Genomic DNA, 23,903 nt, shown 5'->3' on the forward strand with positions numbered 1-23,903 from the left:
TTCCTGCAAACCAGATGTCCATCTGCTGACTGAAGAAGAGAATCTCTTTTAAAATCATGGCATAGTTACTTCCCTGGTGGCCCAGTGGTTAAGAACTCACTTTGCAAAGCAGGAGATGTAGGTTTGATCCCTGGTCGTGGAATTAAGACTCAGTTGGAGCAACTGAGCCTGTGTGCTCCAGCTAGAGTACATACACCACAACAGAAGATCCCACATGCCACAAGTAAGACCCAAGGCAGCCAAATAAGTAAATATTTAAAAAATAAAATCACAGCGCATATTAACACAGCAGAGGAAAGTGGCTAAGTGGAATTGGGCAAGAGATTTAACCTCTCTCCGCTCAGCTTCTTCATTAGTACAATAGGGGAGTTTGTGATACCTCCCTCAAAGGGTTGACATGGGGATTAAATGAGGCAGTTCAGGAGAAGCACTTAGGACAACGCCAGGAACAAAGCAAGTATCAACGAATGGTAGCTATCATTATCATAATCACTATCACTATTCAGTGATCTCAAAAGAGCAGAGCAGCCCAAGTTGAAGCAGTGAAACGTGGACACCACCTGCCTGTGAGCCATGCGCTCTGGCAACAGACTTAATGAAAGGAGCCAAAAGAGCAAGTTCCCTATAGTGCCTCCACCACTGCTAAAACAAGAAGTGCAAGGCAGAGATTAGTGATAGTCTTTTTTTTCCCTCTCACCTCCAGGAATGGAAGGCAATAATCAAACATCTCCTGATCACCAAGCCTGGTGTTAGCGTATCGTCCCCAGCATCCTGTGTGTGTTGTTGCTATTTGTGCTGTTTGTGTGTTTCTCCATCACTCTGGCAGGGCAAATTTGATCTCCTCATCAGCAGCTGGGAAACAAACCAGCTGTAATCTCAAGTCTTTGGAAGGTCAGGTGGAGAAGCAGCATCTTCCTAGCAACAGTTGCCAGGGAAGATTATGAGGGTGGACTCAACTCCCAGTGGAGATGAAGACGTGGAGGGCTCTGTAATTGGCATTTGTTTGAGTGGGGCGGGTGGGGGAGACTTGCCACTGTGAAGGGCACATTCAATCTCTTTGGTTACTGCACTCTTCATTCTTTTTGTTAAGAGTTCTGGCTGGCTGTTTTGTTTCATTTGATGTTACTTCATTTTCCTAAAATATTAGAACAGAAAATTATCCAGTCCAAAGAGTGCTAATCCTATTAGACCCAAGACTGTATTTTTATAGCAAATATTTTGCAATATCTCTTTTGCTAGTTTTTTTTTTAATTTATTGACATATAACTGATTTACAATGTTGTGCCAATCTCTGCTGTATAGCAAAGTGACTCCGTTATACACATATATATGTTCTTTTTTATATTCTTTTCCATTATGGTTTATTACAGGGTATTCAGTATAGTTCTCTGTGCTGTACATTACGACCTTGTTGTTTATCCATTCTAAATGCAATAATTTCCATTTACCATCCCCTTTCCTAGACTTAAATGGAATTATAGATGTATAACCTACCTAAGTACATAATTTTTAAAATAAATATAACACTCTGTGCTATAAACAATGAGAAATAAAGCAATTTACCACACAATAAGATGAATTTCAACCTTTCAATGTTTGTGAACAAATACACTTAGAAGAACAAATATGCTTGCTTCCCTGATGGCTTCAGACAGTAAAGAAAGTTCCTGCAATGTGGGAGACCCAGGTTCAATCCCTGGGCCAGGAAGATCCCCTGGAGAAGGGAATGGCAACCCACTCCAGTATTCTTGCCTGGAGAATTCCATGGACAGAGGAGCCTTGTGGGCTACAATCCATGGGATCGCAAAGAGTCAGACACAACTGAACGACTAACATCTCATTTTATTTTCGTTTCACACTTAGAAGACATAAAGAACAAATCAGATGCTTATATCTAGCTTGATATATTATCCACGTTTATTCTTTCTAGCTGACATTTTAAAATGAGAGCTAAATAAGTACATTAACCATTGGTATAGAATCACCACGAACTCAGCCTGCAACTGCAGGCAGTCTGAGACAGTATTGTCACATCAGACGCTAGAAACAATGCTGTCGTCAGTGGCATTATTTTTCAGAAATGGGGAACAACTCTTTGCAGAGCTGCAGACAAAACAAAGTGTCAACATATGCTTTCTTCCATTGAGGTGCTACTTGCCTCTCTTGAAAATTCAGTGTAACCATGAAACAATGGCTTGAGTGTACAAGCAAAACAGAGTTGGGTTTCAGGCCCAGGTGACTACACACAAGTTTGTTACCTACTTGAGGAAAAGTTGGTGGGACTGACTCAGGATGTCTTGTGCAGGATAGCATCATTCTCTGGTCTCCACCCCCCAAATGCCAGTGGAACCCAGGCCCATCCCTGTGACCATCAGAAATGTCCCCACACACTCTCAGACTGTTCCCTGGAAGCACCAGTGATCTAGCCCAATCCCCCCCCATTATAAAGGGGGATAAACAGGTTCAGAGAGAAAAAGTGACTCATTCAAGGGACAGCCAGGATGAAATGGAGACCCAGCTAACTCTCGGGTGAGGGTTTAGGACAATTAGCTGAAATTTTGTGAATCTCCTTCACTCTTCAGATGTGTCAACATCAAGCTATGAGTTACACTGGCATTATTCGTGTTTCTGTTTATCTCCTCTTCTGTCCATTTTCAAAGTTAATCTTGATTTCTTCTTGCTGGTAATTTCTTGTCCTGTACTAAGCTGTGAGCAATCTTGAAGCTCCACTTTTGGCAAAAAAGCATTATTCTTTGGAGAAAAGAGTCATTTCTCCACCTGGTCCTTATTTCACGTGGATCAACAGTAGAGTCTACCAACACTCAGCCAATGGAAGAGGATGGAATAAAGACCACACAGTTGGTCCCAGTGAAGAGTTATTTCATTTTACATGTAAAAAAAAAGATGTGATACTGTGAAGTGATGAACATTATGTATTTGACTTTCATCCCCAGTTCCTGGACAAAGCTCCTGAGGCCCTTAGAATTTCTGAATGATGGGGAAAGAGAGGTGTCTTTTGTTACTCATAATAAGTCCCTTTCAGCCACACCTGAACTTATGCTAATAGAATGATGCCTAGAGGATGCAGCCTGGTTGCAAGGGGAATGAACCGCAATATTAGAGGGTTAGAACTTTCAGCCCCACCCCTGACCTCCTAGGAGACGAGGGAGGCTAGGGGTTGAGTTAACCACTAATGGTTAATGATTCAATCAATCATGCCTATGTAATGATGCCTCCATTTTAAGAAAAGAAAAAAGAAACTATTTGCAGGACAGGAATAGGGAATAGAGAAGTAGACGAGAGAGTGGACATGAGGACCTGGGGGGCGGGGAAGGGCGGGTAGGATGATTGGGAGCTGAGGAGTGATATTTGTACACTACCGCGTGTAAAAGAGCTAGCTAGTGGGCCGCCACTATACAGCACAGGGAGCTCAGCTCGATTCTCTGTGATGACCTAGGGCAATTAGCTGAAATTCTGTGAATCTCCTTCACTCCTCGGATGTGTCAAGGGCCTGGGATGGGGCCGGGGATGGGGTGAGAGGGAGGTCCAAGAGGAGGGGATACTGGATGCGTATAGCTGATTCACCACGTCACACGGCAGACACTAATGCAACGGTTTAAAGCAACTATATTCCAGTTTACAAAAGAAAAGATAACCCTCACCTAAGGATTTTGGAGTCTAGACTGCTAAACATGAAGGAGCTGGGAGACTGGTACACCTGGGGAGAGCATGGAAGCCTGAGACCCTTTCCTCTACCTCTCCCTGTAAAGCTCGTCTGTCTAGCTGCCCTTGAGTTGTATCCTTTCATAATAAACTGGCAATACAGTAAGTAAACAGCTTTCTTGAGTTCTGTGACCCATTTTAACGAATTATCAAACCTGAGAAGGGGGGTTTAACTTGTAGCCAAGTTGGACAAAAGCAAACAGTAATTTTTGCATTTAAAAGGCATTGCCATGTTTCAAGAATAAGAATTTGATTGTCTGGCTTACTTTTTTTTTAATTATTGAAGTCGTATAGTAATATAATCAGTATTATTTGGAAAGCCTGATACATGTTCAAAGGCAATGTCCCGGATGTTAGGGGGTTGGAATCGAGGAGAAAGGAGAAGGCTGAGGTGCTGCTGCTGAGGAATGGAGGTGGGGTAGAAAAGGAGGCTCAGACTGAAAAGTGTCCAAGAGACTCGCATGCGGAGATACCCAGCAGGCCTCTAGTGATGCAGTCTGGGCTTTGCAGTGCAGAGGCTGGGCTAGGGTTTCACAAGGAAAGGAGAGTTGATACAGACTAAATTAAATCACCCTCAAAATATGTGCTAAGTAAAACAAGAAAGACAGAAGTTCCAGGAAAGCCCATGTATGAGGCATAGATAGAAATAATATGCCAAGAAAGGGTGGTGAGAAAGAAAAAACTGAAGAAAAATAAAGAGACTGATGTCAAAAACAAAAGAAAAAGTCACCCAAAACAAAGTCTTGGGCTCAGTGCAAAACAACACACACTATCCTGTTTAATCCTCACAGCACTAACCGTGAGATAGCATTACGATCCCCAATTTACACTTGAAGAAACCACAGCAAAGAAAAGGTAAGTCACGTGCCCCAAAAGGCACAGCTAGGAAGGAAGAGGCTTCAGTAGAACTTGAAACCGAATAGTCTGAGTGCAAAGACTATACATTGATTTCCAGCTAAATAAGAGAAAACCAAGGCATCAAATGTGTGCTTTGGGGCTTCTCTGGTGGCTCAGTGGTAAAGAATCTGCCCACCGATGCAGGAGACCAGGTTCGCTCCCTGGTCCGGGAAGATCCCACAGGCGGTGGAGCAACGAAGGCCATCCACCACGACTATGGAGCCTGCGCTCTAGAGCCCGGGAACCGGAACTACTGAAGCCCACGCGCCGCAGAGCCTGCGCTCTGCAACAAGAGACGCCAACACAGTGAGAAGCCCGTGCCCCGCAACTAGAGAGTTGACCCCGGCTCGCCACAACTAGAGAAAGCCCACGAGCACCAACGAAGACCCAGCACAGCCTAAAATAAATAAACTAATTTTTAAAAATGTTTCAGTATGCCTTGGCTCTAGATTTACAGCAAAACGCTAGTAATATAAATAAACAAACAAACATAAAAACCAAGGTTTCAGCTCAGCTGAGTTGGGGGCTATGACACCTCTCCTAGGAAGCCCTTCAGGCAAGGGGCAAAGTCAAGGACCAGGACAGGCTCTGCCAGTCTTCATCACCACGCTTCTTACCCTCACACAGTCCTCAGCAGAAGCGTGAAAATGGAAAATTTCTCATTATGGATTACACTGTCTTGTCAATAAAGCAAAAATTACTCCCCAAAATAGATCTTCCCAAATGAGTAAATGGATGAACAAAGAAAACATATTTCCAGACTATTATATAGAGCAAATGAATTTGTTCTTAAAATGTGGAAAGCAAAATTGATTGAACCACAGACATGGATATAATTTCTCCCTCCTATCTTTAAGGCTTCCCTGGTGTCTCAGCAGTAAAGAATCCACCTGCAATACAGGAGACTCTGGTTTGATACCTGCGTTGGGAAGATGCCCTGGAGAAGGGAATGGCTACCCACTCCAGTATACTTGCCTGGAGAATCTCATGGACAGAGGAACCTGGCGGGCTACAGTCCATGGGTTCACAAAAGAGTCGGACACAATTGAAGCGACTGTGCACACATGCACACACCCTTAGCAGTCAAGTCACCCACATGAAACAGCAATGCCTACACCCTCAGGAAGAGTTTTCTGGTAGGTGGCAAAAGATGAACTCCAATCCTACCCCACAAAAGAAAACCAAGCCTGCACTAATTTGGCCCAAGCCATCCTGTGTCTGTGGTTCAAGCCATCCCACAAGAATGGTTTTCTGCCATATTGAATGAAGCTCTCCTTAGAGCAGAGATGAAATCCATTGCTTGTCTTTGCCTTTGTGGGATACTTGGCTTTCCTAATCTCCTCCAGTAGAGGAAAAGGCAGGTGGTGCTCCAAACCGAAACAGTAATCAGAGGTGGCAGTGATGGAGATTAAGCAAAGTAGATAGGTTTTGAGAGAAACTCCTAAAGAAGTGAAAGTTGCTCAGTGATGTCCGACTCTTTGTAACCCCATGGACTTCTCCAGGCCAGAATTCTGGAGTGGGTAGCCTACTCCTTCTCCAGCGATTTCCCTGACCCAGGAATCAGTTCGGGTCTCCTGCATTGCGGGTAGATTCTTTACCAACTGAGATATCGGAGAAGCCCAAGAATACTGGCGTGGGGAGCCTTCCCCTTCTCCGGGGAATCTTCCCAACTCAGGGACCCCAAGAGAAAGGGGAGTGTCGAGGATGATATTGAGGTGTTCCCCCTATAAACTGGGGTCAGTCACTGATTTGGGAAACCTGGAAATTGACAGATTGAAGCAAGATAGATCACAAGTGTGGTTTTGGACATTCTGATCTTGAGATGCCTTTGAGAGCTCTGAGAGGGGGTTGGCAATTGCTCAGTAGTTCTGCGGAGATACCTACAAATGACAGGGCTATACTCAGATAAGTGGTACCAGACTTACATGACTTCACACTTAAGGCTTACACCTGAGGTAATGAGACCTCCCAAGGATAAAGAAGAAGAGGAGAGAGAGCCTAGGACTCAATTCTTAAGGAGTTCTGACATTTAATAATGCCAATAGAAAGAAAAGGGAAATCCTGCAAAACCAGAAAAGTGGAATGTCAGGACAGTCAGAGGAAGAGAGTGTTTCAAGAAAGAGGGAGGGATCATCATCCTTCAACCCCGATGACAGGTCAAGAAAGAGGACAGAGAAATATCCTGTGTTTGCAGTGACAGAAGGTAATGAATGCTCTTAGCAAGAACTGTATAAGGGTGAGGGGTAAGAATAGACGCAGTAAGAAAATAAAGATGCAAGTACTACAAAGAGCCCCAAACATATCTTCTCCAGCATTTAGATGAATTAAGCACACGGCAAGTTTCCTGTGCACACACGCTTGGGTACAGGCAGGGCGTGGTCAGGCTCTGTTCCCTGCCGCCATGCACCACTACCCAGGGAAAGGTGAGCGCCCACCCCAATATCCACCACCCTCCATCTGTTTCCTCCACGGGTAGAGGCGAGGACAAGACAATATCACATTTGGGGATGCATAAATGACAGGTAGTGGGAGCTACTTTCTGGCCACCAAGCTGAGCCCAGCTGACAGGCAGCAGAAACTGCAGGGTTTTGCTTTCCAAACTGAAATTCATTGTTTTAATGAAAAGCTTCACTGTGTTTTCTCATATGCCCACTGGTTTTCATATCAATAATGCTAATAATAACCCACCCTTGGAGCCACTGCTACTCAGACTGGGGTTTCCAAGCAGCAGCCCTGAATGACCAGCAAACTGGCTAGGGATGAAATTCCCCAACCCAGACCTGCTGAATGAGAATGTGTAGTTCAGCAAGACAGCCACGTGGTTCACGGGCACTTTCAAGGGTGAAAGCGTTGGTTTGGAGAGTTATTGAAAGTGAAAATGTCAGTCACTCAGTCGTATCTGACTCTCTGTGACCCCGTGGGGTGCAGCCCAGCAGGATCCTCTGCTTATGGGATTTCCCAGGCAAGAGTACTGAGAGTGAATTGCCATTCTCTCCTCCAGGGGAGCTTCCCAACCCAGGGATGGAACCTGGGTCTCCTGCATCCACAGGCAGATTCTTTACCATCTGAGCTACCATGTGCATTTACTCTTTATTCCTCGAGACAACCCTACAATCCGGTGGATTGTCCCTGAGGACTAAGATTGCTGCCTGCCAGGTTAGTATACAAAAGATGCTGGAGCCATCAGCTGCTATAGATGCCCACGGTGAGCCCTGAGGGAACTTGGGATGGAAATAGAATGCCCACCAAGTCACCAGTCACTGCAGCCACCACCAGCCCCGCAACAGAGCGCCCTGAGGAGACTCAGGAGGAGGTGCATATCAAAGGAATGATTTCAGGGAGCACAGACTCTGGCATCTTCCCATACATAGAAAACTGATAAATTCCCTAACTTGAGCTGCCTGTTTTTCTCTAATTAGAATCTTTTCATGTTCCAACTACCTAGTCTTTGTGGCAAAAACTCCTATATGTCCTGGCTCCTCCCTGACCTCTTTGGAGCAGGCTCTCAGAGCTACGGAATGCTTTGTCCCAGGCTTAAGTCCTCAGTTGTGGCCACCAACTAAAACATAACTCTCAGCTTTTAGGCTGTGTGTTTTTTTCAGTCCACATCCTCATTTATACTTGGGCAAGCACGTTCCTAATGGTTGCGTGCACAATGCTACAGAGCCAGGGCATAGAGGGGCCAGGGTTGAACCTTCTCTCTTAGTCACTCTACACTGCTGTTCTTGCCTTCCTCAGCCGGGAGCAGGGGCCAGCAGGCAGTGCGCCAGCCGGGCCTGGGCTGTGCAGAGGAGCTGGCCTGCGGGGCCTCCTATTCTAGAGGGCACAGCTGTATCAACAGACTGCACTGATTCATACCCAGTCATCTCTGAGTATGCCATGCATGCTCAGTCGTGTCCGACTCTTTGCAGCCCCGTGGACCAGGCTTCTCTGTCCATGGGATTTCCCAGACAAGAAAACTGGAGTGGCTTGCCATTTCCTCCTCCGGGTGGTCTTCCCGTCCCAGGGATCGAACCCAGGTCTCCTGTATCACAGGCAGATTCTTTACCATCTGAGCCACCAGGGAAGCCCTCATTTTAAGCTATAATCCCACGTAAATTCTATGTAGGCGGCCCCCAGAAGGAGTCCTGAGAAACATAAATAAGTGGGTGCACTTAGTGACTGGGCTGTTGGGAGGAAGAAGGAGGAAGTTGCAGGAAATGAGAATGGAAATAAACAAGGCCTTTATTCCCGGGGGCTTTGAGGTCAGGAGAGAGAAGGTCCAAAGGGTCTGAGTTCAGGTTGTATCTCAGAAAGAGCAGGCTGATCACTGGCTGCCTTCCACACCAAAATAGAAGCCCTGGGGTCTGTTTTTGCTGCCACTGTATTGCTATCAGACTGTTTAGCACACAGTAGGTGCAAAGTAAGTATTTCTGGAAGAGAGGGAGGTGGGAAGAAAAGAAGGGGGAGATGGAGGGGAAGGGAAGGAGGATGGGAGGGGAGAAGGGAGGGAGGCAGAGGAGTAGAAAAGGAAGGAAGGAAGGAAGGAAGGAAGGGGGAGGGCTGAACAATGGCAGAGTAGGGAATGGTCTGGAAGGAGTCCGGGCCAGGAAATCGCCGACTGTGGCCCAAGCCCAGGATAAGGGCCTGTCTATGGCCTGGGAAGGGGAGTAGGGAAAAGGGGCAGAATTCACAATCACTCTGGCATTTTCAAGGCCATCAAGGCCTCACAGGGCCTCTTGGAAGCATTTCTGTATTTCTGGCATATTCGGGAATGTCTATGAAACTGAAAGATTTATGAGTCGTAATCGGGACTGAAGTGCACTGCAAAGCCGGTCCTGCACCCCACCCCGACCCTGGGAAAGCTGCTTCTTCATGCGCAGACAGCAGGGCAGGGCGCGGGGCTCCAGCTCCATCCAGCCCGGAGCACACCCAGGCCAGGCAGCCGCCCTCCCAGCCCCTTCAAGCCAGAGGCTCCATTCTGGGTTTGGCAGGCATTTGGGGGTTTTTGTGTCCTGGAGACATTTAACTCTGTACTTAATTTATGTTTAATAGGCAGCTATTACATTAAATAGAGACCAGCTGAACTGATTATTTAAGACATCATTATGGTTGCTTAACAACTGTGTGGTTTGACTGCTACATCTCAATAAAGGTTTCCCAGTATTCAGCTATTATTACGGTTTTGCACCGGATAACTCCCCGCACCCTGCCACTGATCTCTCTTTAAATATTGCCTGAGGGCCTGGAAGCTCCCAGCGCTGCTTCTTCCCCTGGTCCCCAGACCGCTGAGCGCCTGCGAATCCAGGAGAATCCAGAGATGGGGAAGCTGGAGCTGAGACCCTGTGCGGTTGAGCAGGAGGGCCTGGCCCTGCAGACAGTGAATGGGATCGTGGCTGCCAGCCAGCTCCAGGTCCAGCTCCTGTCAGCAGCATTCGGGGCTTGCCTCTGATGGCAACGTGGCTTTGCGGGGAAACTCGGAGGCCACAGCTGAGCCCAGGAGGTGACTAAGACCTAGGAGAAAAGAATCTGTGTGTTAAAAAAAAAAAAGGAGAACCAGGAAGAAAACTATAGTGGTACTAAATTTTCTAGAAGTTTCCCCTAGTGTTACTTAAAATGTGATTCACAGACCAGTGCCTCTCTGAAACCTGTTCTTAGTGGTCCACAAATTGAGAATGAGCCTTAGGGAACTTGTGTGGCAGTTTGAAATTGCCATGATATCCAAGCAGGAGATCAATGGATCTGGCCGATGAATCCACGCGTAGACTTGTTTGGGCGTCACTGAACTCACGTACAGAGGTGCCCGTGGCCCAGGCTACGATGAGCCATGTGCCCTGGGACCTTGTACTGGTCTACCAAGGGCTGGACATGTGAAAACTGGCCTTTCAGCTCAGTATCTTTGAAAACCACTGGCTTAGAGTTGTGTCTCTCAGCTCTCGTTTCTCCATCCTGCCCGAACATTTGGGAGCACAAAGCAGGACTTTGAAAAATTTCCTTATGTACATTTAAAACATTAAGAAAGACTAAGTATAATAAAAATCACTGGGCTGCACACTTTAAAAGAGACCCCAAGACCATCACCAGCATTAACTCCCAAGCTCATGATTCGTATGTCCAACCTGCCCACTGAACACTTTTCAGAGATCCCAAAAGTGCCTGAGAACGCCTCATACACACGGCTGAGGCCAGGAACCTGGACGCTCACCGTACCCTGCCTTCCTTCATCTCCAGAGGCAGTCAGTGATCCAACCTCCCTTACCTTAAATCCCATCCAATTTTAAGAGTGGATTTTAATTTGTTTATCTTAAGTTCCATCCAATCCGAGGATCCAGATTTCATGGGGATTTGAATACATTGTATATGCTTGGACAGTGGGCCACCAATGGGAATATGAAACACACAAAGAGATTTAAGTACTGGATAATTTTTTATCTTCTCTCTTCACTGCCAATTTTTTTTCCATTTCAAGTATATTTTTGTCTCATTTTAAAACTTGACACCGTGTAACAAACCGTGGTTAACGCCAGTCCCCTCCATCAGCAATTCATTGAGGAGCAAGTACATTGACCCAATTCCATCAGTTAATGAGATATGAGAGAAAGTTTTCTGGGACTTTTGGAGACGTCTTCTTTGTTCGTAAGGAAAACCAGATAATGAAGTGGTCCCTTTTTCTCCCACTAGAGGTGTATTTGTCACCAGTAACTCCTGGCAGCCCTCTTACAAACACCCAAGGAAACAAGCTTAGCAGAAAGCCAGCTGCACTGGTTTTCCATTGCTGTGTAACCAAATACCGCAAATTTATAGTTGGTGGCTCAGATAGTAAAGAATCTGCCTGCAATGCGGGAGACTCAGGTTTGATCCCTGGGTCAACTAGATCCCCTGGAAAAGGAAATGGCAACCCACTCCAGTATTCTTGCCTGGAGAATTCCATGGACAGAGAGCCTGGTGGGCTACAGTCCCTGGGGTCACAAAGAGTCAGACACGACTGAGCAACTAACACTTTCACTTCTCATTTTTCACAGTGTAAAACAACACTTGCATTATCTCTTGTTTTTCTTTAGTCTGATTATAGTGTGGTTGGATTCTCTGGTTAGGGTCTTACTATGGGAAAATCAAGATGATTCTAAATAGGCAAGTTCTTTGTTGTTCTTGATAGTAATACTAATGACAATAATAATAACAGCTAACACTAGAATCAGCTCTTTGGAGCAATGGTAAAGAATCCACCTACCAATGCAGATGTGAGTTCGATTCCTGGGTTTGGAAGATCCCCTGGAGTAGGAAATGGCAACCCACTCCAGTGTTCTTGCCTGGAAAATTCCATGGACAGAGGAGCCTGGTGGGCTACAGTCCATGGGGTCACAAAGAGCCAGATATGACCGATCACGCATGCATGGGTGCAGCACTTTTACCTATTTTAACTCATTTAATCCTACAATTAGTATACTTCTACCCCATTTCACAGATGATAGAACTGAGACAGAGAAAAGTTAGGTCACTTGCTGAAGGCAATACAGTTGTGTATGCTTGGACAGGGGGCCACCCCACTGTGGGTCTAAAATATAAACCCAGCTAGTCTGGCTCCAGAAAATGCACTCACTGCACCTCTTCACAGCTGGCAATATTCCATTCCTCCCTTTTGCCCCTATATCAGCCAATGCACCTCCTTATTGTTTAACCTGGCTCTCAATGAATTTTCTTTACTTACAGCCCAAAGCATTTAAACTGATATACGTGCTATCAATAAAGTATTCATTATTCAAGGGATCCCCTGGTGGCACAGTGGATAAGAATCCACCTGCCAATGCAAGGGACTGACATGCATGCTCAGGCGTGTCTGACTCTGTGCAACCCCATGGACTGTAGTCCGCCAAGCTCCACTATCCACGGAATTCTCCAGGCAAGAATATGGAGCAAGTTGCCAGGATTTCCTTCTCCAGGGGATCTTCCTGACCCAGGGATGGAACCTGCAATTCCTGTGCTTCCTGGTAGAGTCTTTACCACTGTGCCATCTGGGAAGCTGCCCATGCAGGGGACATTGGAGCAATGGGTTCGAGTTCCCTGGTCTGGGAAGATTTCACATGCAGTGGGGCAGCTGAGCCCCTCAACACAACTGCTGAGGCTGCGCGCCCGAGGGCCCGAGCTCTGCTGCAGGAGACGCCACTGCGATGAGCAGCCCGCTCACTGCAGCGAAGAGCGGCCCCCACTTGCTGCAAACTAGACAAAGCCCGAAACTGGAGAAGGCCCTTACAAAGCAGTGAAGACCCAGTGTGGCCAAAAAAATAAATGTTTCAGAGTACTCATTATTTGAAAGACAAATGCCATATGATTTCATTTACCTGTGGTGTCTAAAAAGAAACAGAACAAATGAACCAACGTAACGACATAGAAACAGACTCAGAGATACAGAGAACGAACAGGTGGTTGCTGGGGGGTGGCGAGTGAAGTAGGTGGCAGAGATTAAGAGGTAGAGATATCCAGTCGCAAAATAAATGCAAATGTTCTCAACAAGGACAGAAATTCATAAAAGGAGATTTGCAAGAAATGTGGGGAGGCTTTCACAGTGATACGACAGCAGCGCCCCAGGGATAGCATTCAGTGGCCAGGAGACAGGGACGCCAGGTGTCTCCGTGCAGAGACAGTTGTGCAGAATAAAGAATGACCCTGCGTCCTGTACAGTTTTCTAACGTACTTAGAGACAGTCACAGAGGTGAAAACTCTGCACACAGTATAGGAGCTTGAAACCTAACTCCACTTAGATATAAAAACAAGGAATTTTTTTTACATAGTTTTCCAGAAATGCAACTACTATTTGAAAAAAATGATTCTTTGCCTCATTTATTAAGCAATTGTGCCAAAAGTTGTTCACCATTTCGGAAAATCCTGTTCCGTACAGTATCATGGGATCCTGCTTCCAGTAAACACACCTGAATAGGTACGCATCTAAAGAAATTGTGTTCATGGTAATCCTACCACTGTGCATGAATATAAAAGCCCTGATTTTAAAAGGTCAAGTATTGTTAAAGTTTCAAAATTATTCAGTTGAATATTATGTTACATCTTAAAAACTTGAATTCATTCACTGAAACTCTTCTACTTCATTATTCAATATAAAATATTTTCTTATAAATATTTCTTACTAGTTCTCCCTTATACAACAGTGACAGCTTTATTTTTTCGGTTAGTGGGTGGGTAGGTTATATAAACTACAAGTTTCCGTTCAGAAGAGTAGACAGGACACAACTATATACTTGCCCTGGGGAGGGGGCAGGTCTGGTAGGTACCAGCCACCACCACCTCATGTAGATCACTGCAGGCCTAGATGGATAGTTTTTTTCTCTATATATATTACAGGAATATTATAAAAAGAAACAAGATGGTCAGTAAATTCTTTAGCAGATTCACTGTACAAGAATTCGGTGAAAGCATCTCTTATTAGCTCTTTTTACAAATGAAGAAACAAAGGCTTTGAGAAGCCAGGCCAGGCATCACCTAGTGCAGCCCTGGTAGCCCCATCGCTGTCCTCCCTGTACCTAGCATCCTGGCCCGACTGCTTATGGCCCACCCAGGACCGCCCTGGTTTGGGATAAATCCCAAGAGAGGTAAACAGCATCACAACAACACAGCTCCCAGGCTAGGGACAGATCATTCATTATCCAGAGAACAGAATCAATAGACGATCCCATGGACTGTAGCCCAGCAGGCTCTTCTGTCCCTGGAATTCTCCAGGCAAGAATACTAGAGTGGGTATTCTTCTAGTATTTCCTTCTCCAGAGGATCTTCCCAACCTAGGGATTGAACCGAGTTTTCCCTCATTCCGAGCAGATTTTATACTGCCTGGGCCACCAAGGAAGCCCAATAGATAGATGGATAAACAATAGAGATAGACAGATTAGATAGATGACAGGTAGATAACAGGTAAGACAGAGAGAGATTATACAGATTTTTGTTCTTGTTGTCATTCAGGTGCTAAGAGTGTTCCACTCTGCCACCCCAAAGCTCCTCTGTCCTCCACTATCTTCTGGAGTCTGCTCAGATTCATGCTCATTGAGTGGGTGATGCTATCCAGCCATCTCATCCTCTGCCACCCTCTTCTCCTTTTGCCTTCCATCTTTCCCAGCATCAGGGTCTTTTCCAGTTCTTTGCATCAGGTGGCCAAAGTATTGGAGCATCAGCTTCAGCAACAGTCCTTCCAATGAAGATTCTGGATTGATTTCCTTTAGGATTGACTGGTTTGATCACCTTACAGTCCAAGGGGTTCTCAAGAGTCTTTTCCAACACCACAATTCGAATTATAGGGATTGGTTTATACAGTTACAGACGCTGAGAAGCCCCAAAATCTATCTGCAAGCTGGAGAAGCAGGAAAGCCCATGGTGCAATCCAGTCCAAGTTCAAGGGACTGAGAATCAAAGGCCGATGGTGAAAGTTCTGGTCAGAATCCAAAGGCAGAAAAACCAAGAGTGCCAGCATCTAAGGGCAAGAGAAGTTGGATGTTTTGGCTCCAGCAGAGAGCAAATTCGCTCTTCTCCAACGTTTTCATTCTGTTCAGGTCCTCACCAGATAGGAAGATGCCCACCAGCGCTGGTGAGGGGCGTCTTCTTACCCAGTCCACTGACTCTCACCCTTCTCTTCTGGAAACACCGTCACAGACACACCCAGAGAAACCATTTTCCCAGCGACCTGGGCATCCCTTAGCTCAGTCAAGTTGACAGGAAAGTCACCCATCATACGCTCACTTAGTCATTCAATAACCATCTGTCGATTCTGTCTATTCCTCACCAGCCAGGAGACTGAAGACTGGTCTAGAACACACACCTCTGGGGTCAGTACATACCAGCAAAAGAGAGAAATAGATGAAAAAAAAAAAAAGAAAGATAACCAACAAGGACCTACTTATAGCACAGGGGACTATATTTAATATTTTGTAATAACCGGTAAGAGAAAAAATATGATAAAAAAATATATACATAAAACCGAATCACTTTTCTGTACATCTGAAACTAACGGAACATTGTAAATCAACTGTACTTCAATTAAAAAAAAAAAAGTGACTCTCCAGATTGAAAGCTTAACCAGCCATATGAACGAAGAATACTGAAAAGGAGTAATAAATGCTTACCTGGTTCACAGCAGGGACTCTATATGATCTCAGGCAAAGATAGACCAGTTCTCCTCTTCCGGGTAACACAGCTACATCTGGGCACAGCTGGGGGATACAACATTTTGACCTCAGGTGCTTTGTCTGGGTCCATCCATGAGCCGGCTCATCAAGCAAGTTAGCAATGCTCCAGCCCAGAGCTTTAGGGCTCTGTTGACTTGGATACACTGGGCTTGACGTCCTAAAGCCTGAGACAAATTTAGGGGAGGAAGTCCCCCCTGCGAGCCCATCTCAGGCCAAGATATTGAGCATCAGAAACATATCTTTTTAATCTGAAGCTCCATGAAGTGAAAAAGCTGAGGCAGCATAAATCTCAGGGAGAGCAACAGTTAAACAAGATGGCCCAGAAATTGGGGTAATGATGCTACAGCAGGATCTTTTCATCCATGGTCCAAAAGTGGATCCATGATCTCAACTGAACTGGATAGAGCTGTGGACAAAATAGTTCAAAAGGTCTTCAGCAGCAGCTTCTCAGAATGAGGGCAATCAGACTTTGGGAAGCAAGTTCTAAAATGGTGTTTGTTCCCTTGACAGCGGGCAGGTAAAGTCTTGGGGGAAGTGTAGCTTTCCGAACCCCAGGGAACAAACTGGAGGTCACTGTGGAATTATTTACACTTCATGGGTGGCCCTAGTAGTAAAGAACCCACCCGTCAATGCAGGAGACCCAGCAGACTGCAGGTTCGATTCCTGGGTCAGAAAGATTCCTTGGAGGAGGGCATGGCAACCCACTCCAGTGTTATTGCCTGGAGAATCCCATGGACAGAGGCTGGTGGGCTACAGTCCACAGTGTTGTGCAGAGTTGTGCACAACTGAAGCGACTGAGCACGCGTGCACACTCACCAGGGCCAGTTTTAGCATGGATGATTTAAGCCTAGAGACAGCCCCAGCATCCATTCATCTCCATCTCCACCAACCTTCCCCTGGCACATTTCTCAAAAGAACCATTTACAGGCCACAAAGTGACCCAACATCAGTTGCATCTTTGGTCCAGCAAAAAGCTCTCTGCCCAAAACCCTTATTTAAATTTTGTCCCAAATATCTCACTTTCTGTTTAAAAAAAAAAAGTTGTTTTAGTTAAGACAACTTGTAACTGAAACCACTATTTCTAATTTTTGCCAGAGAGTTATTGACTAATTGGTGCATCCAAAAGCTGGTTTTAGCCAGTTCTGGCCTCAGGGGGATGTGCCCCACCCCCACCCCTGCCTCACTGTGTTCCAGGCACGGGACTGTTTCATGAACAACCCCAGGCTCTCTAAAGCCAAGCCTTCCCTATAAATTCTGAAAGAAAAGACTGGCCTGGGTGACTGCATCACCCCAACCCGTGTTCCCAGACAACCCACAGGCATCTTGTTCTGCATATGTCTCCGCAAAGGCTCAACACTGAGGACCTGCCAACAGCTGAAAGTTATAAATAGGACAGTTAGAGAGGCTGGGGGATGGAGGAGCAAACTCTAACAAGCCTTCAGATGCAAGGGGCCAAGAAGGCTTTTTGGAGGGACAAAGAAGAAAATACCATGGTGTGCTTCTAAAACCAAACAGAACAGTACAATCTAACTTCATCTATCTAATCTGTTGGTCTCAGGGGATTGACTGTTACAGAGGGATTTCTCTAATGTAGTGATGTCACTTCCTCGAGTAAGATCCTATTTGGCTAAGTGGCTGGGGTGGGTGGGGGGGGTGGTACACCAATAAGCCCTCTAGAACAGGGGTTCTACAGGAAACTTGAACCTCAGCTTGAAGCAGGACCTTAAGGTGGTATGCGCATGGTAGGGCCAGTGATTAACACTGGGGTGACCGGTAAACATCTGTTATGATGCTAATCTCCCCACCTAGATCCCAGCTCCGTCTCCACCCCTTCACGCTACCCAATCTCCAGTGCCAACTACAGCGCCTGGTGTGTGGTTGGCGCTCACCATTTCATGCACTTCCTCACTCCATCGTGTGAGCTTTCCTAGTGGCTCAGATGGTAAAGAGTCTGCCTGCAATGCAGGAGACAGGAGTTCAATCCTTGGATTGGGAAGATGCCCTGGAGAAGGAAATGGCAACCCACTCCAGTATTCTTGCCTGGGATGTCCCATGGACAAAGGAGCCTGGAGGGCTAGAGTCCATGGGGTCACAGAGTCAGACACGACTGAGCGACCAGCATAACCCAGGCTCCACCACACGTCCTTGTCACTCAGAGATTTCATGGTGCTGAGATTCTGTGTCCCCTTCTGTTCCTCTTAGGCATTTTAAAGGCCCATCTTAGCTTCATAGCCCAGCTCCTTGCAGACCACCTGGCTCGTTCATGGAACAACTGAATTGCTCCCCAAGAAAGACACACATAATTTAAAGATCCCCGTTATGATGCTCTTCTATTATGTACATTAACAATTGAGGATTTCTCTATTTCTCCATGATGTCATATATTCCTTCCTTAGCAGTATCTTCGGCTTGGGAAATATATGAGTCATCTATTCCCTTTTTAAAAGGACCCGGGAGAGCTGAATTGCAGGAATAATGAGAAACTGTGTGAAGGAGAAGCAATCCTCTTGTATCTTTCTCAAATTGCTTCCTTAGGCATTGTTTCCTGACATGTCAGGGTTGCGGAGTTTTTCATGCTTGTAAGCGTCTCCACTCTGGGACCACCCCCCACTTCCTCTTACAAGAAGGTGAATCTCGGGATCTTAGGATCCACCTTGAAGCCCAGGAAGCAGATTCTTCCTTTTGTCCCCGATAGTAGTGAGGTTTATTCTTAGACCCAGGCTGTGAGCGGTCTCTGATTCCAGGCTTGCCCGCAATCCAGGGAGTCAGCGCCCTGGATGTCAGTTCCCCTCGCTCCACGTGGCTGACCCCGTGCCCCCGCGTGAAGCCGAAACATCCAACACAAGAAAAGTAACACTGGCCTGCCAGCGTGGCCCCCAGGCCTGAAAAGACTAGAGGGTGGGACCAAGGAAAGGGGGGCAGATCTGAATGCATCCGCCCCCCAAACTGAGGGCAGGAGGACTCACGGATTTCACCTGTGTTCTTCACATTACATTTTACGGTAAGGAGTTCAGCTTTAATCACCATCCAGTATATACTCAAACTTATTCTGATAGTTTCATGTGTCAGCTTGGCCAAGCTACAGTCCCCAGGGATTCAAACACAATCTAGGTGTCCCTGTGAGGGTTTTCTGGAAATGAAATTAAAGTCCATCATCCGTTTGTTTGGTTTTTTTTTCTAACTTTTGTTCACTTTATTTTTTTCTCATTTAAATTAATTTAATTATCTTAATTAGAGGCTAATTACTTTACAATATTGTGGTGGTTTTTGCCATTCATTGACATGAATCTGCCAAGGGTGTACATGTGTTCCCCATCCCAAACCCCCCTCCCTCACTTTATTTTTTAATTGAAGTATAATTGATTTACAACGTTGTGTTAGTTTCAGGTGTACACCAAAGTGATTCCGCTTTATATACATACATATTCTTTGTCTGGAGAAGGAAATGGCAACCCACTCCAGTATTCTTGCCAGACAGATCCCATGGCAGGCTACAGTCCATGGGGTCACAAAGAGTCAGACACAACTTAGTGACTAACCAACAAACAATCCCTTATAGGTTATTACAGAGCATAGTTCCCTGGGATGTACAGTAGGTCTTTGTTGGTGATCTATTTTATATATAGTAGTGTGTGTCTGTTAGTCCCAAACTCCTAATTTCTCCCTCCTCCCTTTCCACTTCAGTAACCATAAGATTGCTTTCTGTCTGTGGGTCTATCTCTGTATATAAATTCATTTATATCATTTTTTTTAGATTCCAGATATAAGTGGTGCCATGTGATATCTGTCTTTGAATAAGTGGTCTGGATCCATCAATTGAAAGGCCTTAAGGGCAGAGCTCAGACTTCCCTTAAAGAAACCTACTGCTGCAGGGAGAAGTCAATTCCAACTCCACGTTGAAACTGTTTCCTTGACTTATCTTCCGTTGCTCCTGTTATTATAATCACGCATAAAGGATTATGCGTGATTATACTCAGAGGACCCCGCCCCTCTGCCTGCCTGTTACACTGAAGTGCCTTTGTTCAGAACCCTGTCCACCTGTAGACGGCAGGAAGGGAGAAACTAACACGGCCCCTGCCTGAGCCTTGCCATCCTAGGAGATGCTCGAGAGATGAATGGCCTTTTCTTCACTTTGTTTCCTCATCTCTGATCCGTAAAAGAACTTGGCATCCAGGTCCCAACAAGACGGCTATTTTGAGAGGTCGTTAGTCTGCCATCTCCCTGGTCAGCTGGCTTCCTGAATGCAGTTGTATTCCTTGCTTCAGCACCCCATCCTTTGGGTTCACTGGCCCGTCATGCAACAAGCAGAGTGAGCTTGGCCTCAGTAACACTGCCCGTATACAGAAGCTTCAGCTTGTGCCTGAGAGGTCCAGCCTGCTCCTCCTCCCGAGAACTGCCTAGGCAGCCCCTACAGTTCTGTCAACCAGTTCTCCAAAATCAATCAATCTGTATATAAAGATGGGCTTCCCCAGCGGCTCAGTGGTATAGAATCCACCCACAAGGCAGGAGACACGGGTTTGATCCCTGGGTTGGGAAGATCTCCTGGAGGAGGGCATGGCAACCCACCTAGTATTCTTGCCTGGAGAATCCCATGGACAGAGGAGTCTGGTGAGCTACAGTCCATAGGGTCACAAAAGAGTCAGACATGACTTAGCAACTAAACAACAAATATATAAAGATATATATATATACAGATATATATTTTTATACAGATGCCATTATGAATGCTGTTTACAGATAGAAATCAATAGATAGACACACACATCTCCTACTGGTTCGATTTCTCTCATGGACCCTTGATTGCTACCCATGGTTCTTGTGTGTGTGTGATATCATTTCTTTCTGCCTCGAATCATTTAATGCATGAGTGCTAACTCAATTCAGTCATGTCCAACTCTTTGCAACCGTTTGGACTGTAGCCCACCAGGCTCTTCTGTCCATGGGTGTACATACCTACAAATAAGTGGATACTCAAGACACTACTTATTCTTCCTATTTATAATGAACTTCTATATATTTGATGTTGGTCCAGACCTCGAAATCAATTTTATGTATTATTAAAGGATCATAAGTTGCCATTTGAAAAACTATACAATAGTGAAACTTCATACACCCCACTGGGAGGTCGGGGAATTAGAAAAGATAACTTCCTCAAAGGAGTTATTGAGGGAAAATGTATCCAGGCTGTAGCGATGGTCCCACCCACATCACATGAGCAAGGCTCTGCAGGGCAGCCTCTGGGGAAAGGGGGATTCCTACCTCCAGGGGAGGGGTTACCCAAGAGACAGAGAGAAAGGTAGAGGCACTGAAGCGCTCCCAGGCCATTCTCCCCAGGAGCGGAGACCAGGCCAGTTGAATTCTCGACAGAAACACATGGAGACAGCATCCTGCAGCCAGGAGACAAGGCGTTGGCAGCGGACGGCGGGCTTCTTGGCAGCAGGCTTCCCACCGAGACAAGAACTCCAAGGACCTCACCGGCTGGGTGGCTGGCGCAGTGCAGGTAAGTTTCGTTGTTCACATACATCCAGGTGAAGGATGCCAAAGAACAGTAATGGGGAAAGAAATCTGAGGGTTTTCGTTTTTCATGGGCCCAATCTGAGCCGATTGAGTTAAAAAAAAAGAAAAGAAAACTGTCACAAGTTGCAAATAACACAGACCACGCTACCTAGTTTACACAGAAAGGGAGTGAGGTCCTGACAAACTGCTGGCGGGGCCAGAGGAGCAGGCCCGGGGCCGAGCCTCCGGAATATACTCCGGCCGACCAGCTGCTGCCGGGGTCACGGCCAGGTGACGGGGACACCACGGTCCTGGCCACCCGTGCGGAGCCGCTTCCCATGCTGCTCGGGCTCCTGGACCTCGGGCGCAGCCGTCACAGCCCACGCCTCCCGCAATCACCCTCTCCTTCCCGATCTCACGGGCTGCGACGTTTGGGGGCAGCTAGACCCAAGCTGCAGGGACTGTGGGTGATGGAGCCCTCAGCTGGGCTGCCTCTATGGTGGACCACCGCCGCTCACACCCCCCTTCCTGCTTGGGAACCCAGGCACACACAGCAAAGCGAGCTGACGAACAAAAACCCAGAAACTTTGGGCCTCATAGCCGACCTGCTGCAAAAATCTTAGAAGAAATGATAGCAGATATAAGATCTATACACTGTATTTGGGGCACAGTCAGTGGAAGGAGGAAGGCAGAAGGCTTTGTTTTGTGTGAGAACTAAACATATGGATTAAAAGGAAATAAGGAGATGCTTCTTGGGGATCAGACAATAATGCAACTATCTTGGACAGAGGGGTGCTGTTTTCAAAGACAACCAGTGTTCTTTTTATTTTCACCTCCCAAACCTTCCCTCCAGCCGACCTGCAAATCATCAACACAGATGATTTTAATGACCCAGGCTGTGGAGGCAGATGGCCTGAGCTTGAATCTTGGCCTCACCAATTAAGCTGTGTGACTTTGGACAAATTCTTAACCTCTCTGTGCCTCTCTTTCCTTTTCTGATGAGGGGGAAAGAAATGAATAGAAAAGAAAAGATCATTGCATTTATCTCCCGAAGTGAATTAGTATATAAAGCTCTTAGCAGAGTGCCCAGCCTCTAGTAACAATCAGTAATTATTAGTTGTTGCTATGATAGATTATATGGGCTTCCTAGGTGATGCTAATGGTAAAGAACCCAGCTGCCAATGCAGGAGACATCAGAGACACAGGTTGGACCCCTGGGTCCAGAAGATCCCCTGGAGGAGGGCTTGGCAACCCACTCCAGTATTCTCTCCTGGAGAATCCCGTGGACAGAGGAGCCTGGCGGGCTATGGTCCACAGAGTCACAAAGAGTCAGGCATGACTGAAGCTTCTTAGCATGCACACATGATAAATTACATAACCACTCCAAACTGAAACTCACAGTCACGAAAGGGCAGGAACTCGAATCGGATGGGTCTGAGAAGGTGGCATCAATTTTAACACATTTTTAATCATGCAAAGAATACACTCACCAGCACCATGTCAGGCAGATAGAAAATTGAGGTCCTCTGAGAACTTAGGAGCACACGTCAGTGTCCGTGGGATCCCACACCCTCTTATCTCCAGCTTAGGCCAGGAATGGTCAGCTGCACCCCCCACCCCAGAGTGAAGATCCTGGAGGAGAGAAGACAGACAGCTTCGCTTGCTGACGGGTTGCTCCCTTATAGCTATGATTGCTTCCTGTGGGCATGTACCTGGGCAACAAAGGCCACATTCTTGACCAGCTCCGGGATTCAGTTCCATGGGCAAGTACCTCATGTGGGTGTGACCTTCGTGGTCCAGTGCTGGGTGTCTGAGGCCGTGACCACACAGGTAAGTCATCAGCAACAGTCCACGCATCTGTGTACAGGATTATTTCACTAAACTTGGAGTCAGTGTATTTTATGGCCAGGGTCCCAGTGTAGTCAGTGCACTGGGCAGAATTTTCTCTGCCATGGGTCATCAGCGATTTAGCTCCATTACAGTGGAGTGAGTGGGACATCCCAGAGGATTTTCCCATCTCAGGGAGGGCTGTTTCACCTGTGCTCTCTTGTCAGTGGCCAGTGTTACAGGAAGACCCTCCTCAAAGCATCGGTTTGGGTCAAGCAGTAGGTGAGGCTGTGTTGCAAGCTAATGTAGACAGCCACCTCTTTAGGATGGCTGAAGTTTCTAGGCCAGGTTTGGCCTTTAATTGGATGCCATTTCCATCTCACAGTGGAATATTCTAGAATTTGTGCCACCTTATGGGAATTGAGTTCCCCCAAGTGTCCCAGGAGAAATCAGGACAATTAAAGGCATGCTCTTTGCAAGAGGAGCCTTCTGGAGGTATAAAGGAAGCAAACAGACCTCAAGTTTGGCCAAGGTCACTTATCAAGTGCGGTAGCAGCCACTCCAAAACAAGCAGATGGGTTTGCTACAGCCGAAATCACTATGGAGGGGCTGCTGATCCGGAAGAGAAGGTTTGAGCTCTTCTAACTACAGGAAAAAATCTGCAACATTGTTACATTTTGTGGCTGAGAGCCGGAGGACTAAAAGAAAGGTACCAGGCCATCATCTGAGAATTGTCATAGATTTAAATATTCGTATTATTTTAAAATACTAAATAAACATTCAACTGGAGAATTTTTA

The 23,903-nt window shown here is 46.2% G+C and overlaps 1 long non-coding RNA gene across 1 annotated transcript; it reads right to left on the reverse strand.

Moving 5' to 3' along the window:
- Nucleotides 1–1,822: 1,822 nt before the first annotated feature.
- Nucleotides 1,823–22,906, reverse strand: LOC139038738 (uncharacterized). Its single transcript, XR_011491889.1, has 3 exons — nt 22,769–22,906; nt 21,042–21,377; nt 1,823–10,113 (listed from the first exon to the last, which is right to left on the reverse strand). It is a non-coding gene; the product is annotated as an uncharacterized lncRNA (long non-coding RNA).
- Between the last annotated feature and the right edge of the window lie 997 nt (nt 22,907–23,903).

This window comes from Odocoileus virginianus, chromosome 16 (assembly GCF_023699985.2).
Source record: "Odocoileus virginianus isolate 20LAN1187 ecotype Illinois chromosome 16, Ovbor_1.2, whole genome shotgun sequence".
Classification (NCBI taxonomy): domain Eukaryota; kingdom Metazoa; phylum Chordata; class Mammalia; order Artiodactyla; family Cervidae; genus Odocoileus; species Odocoileus virginianus.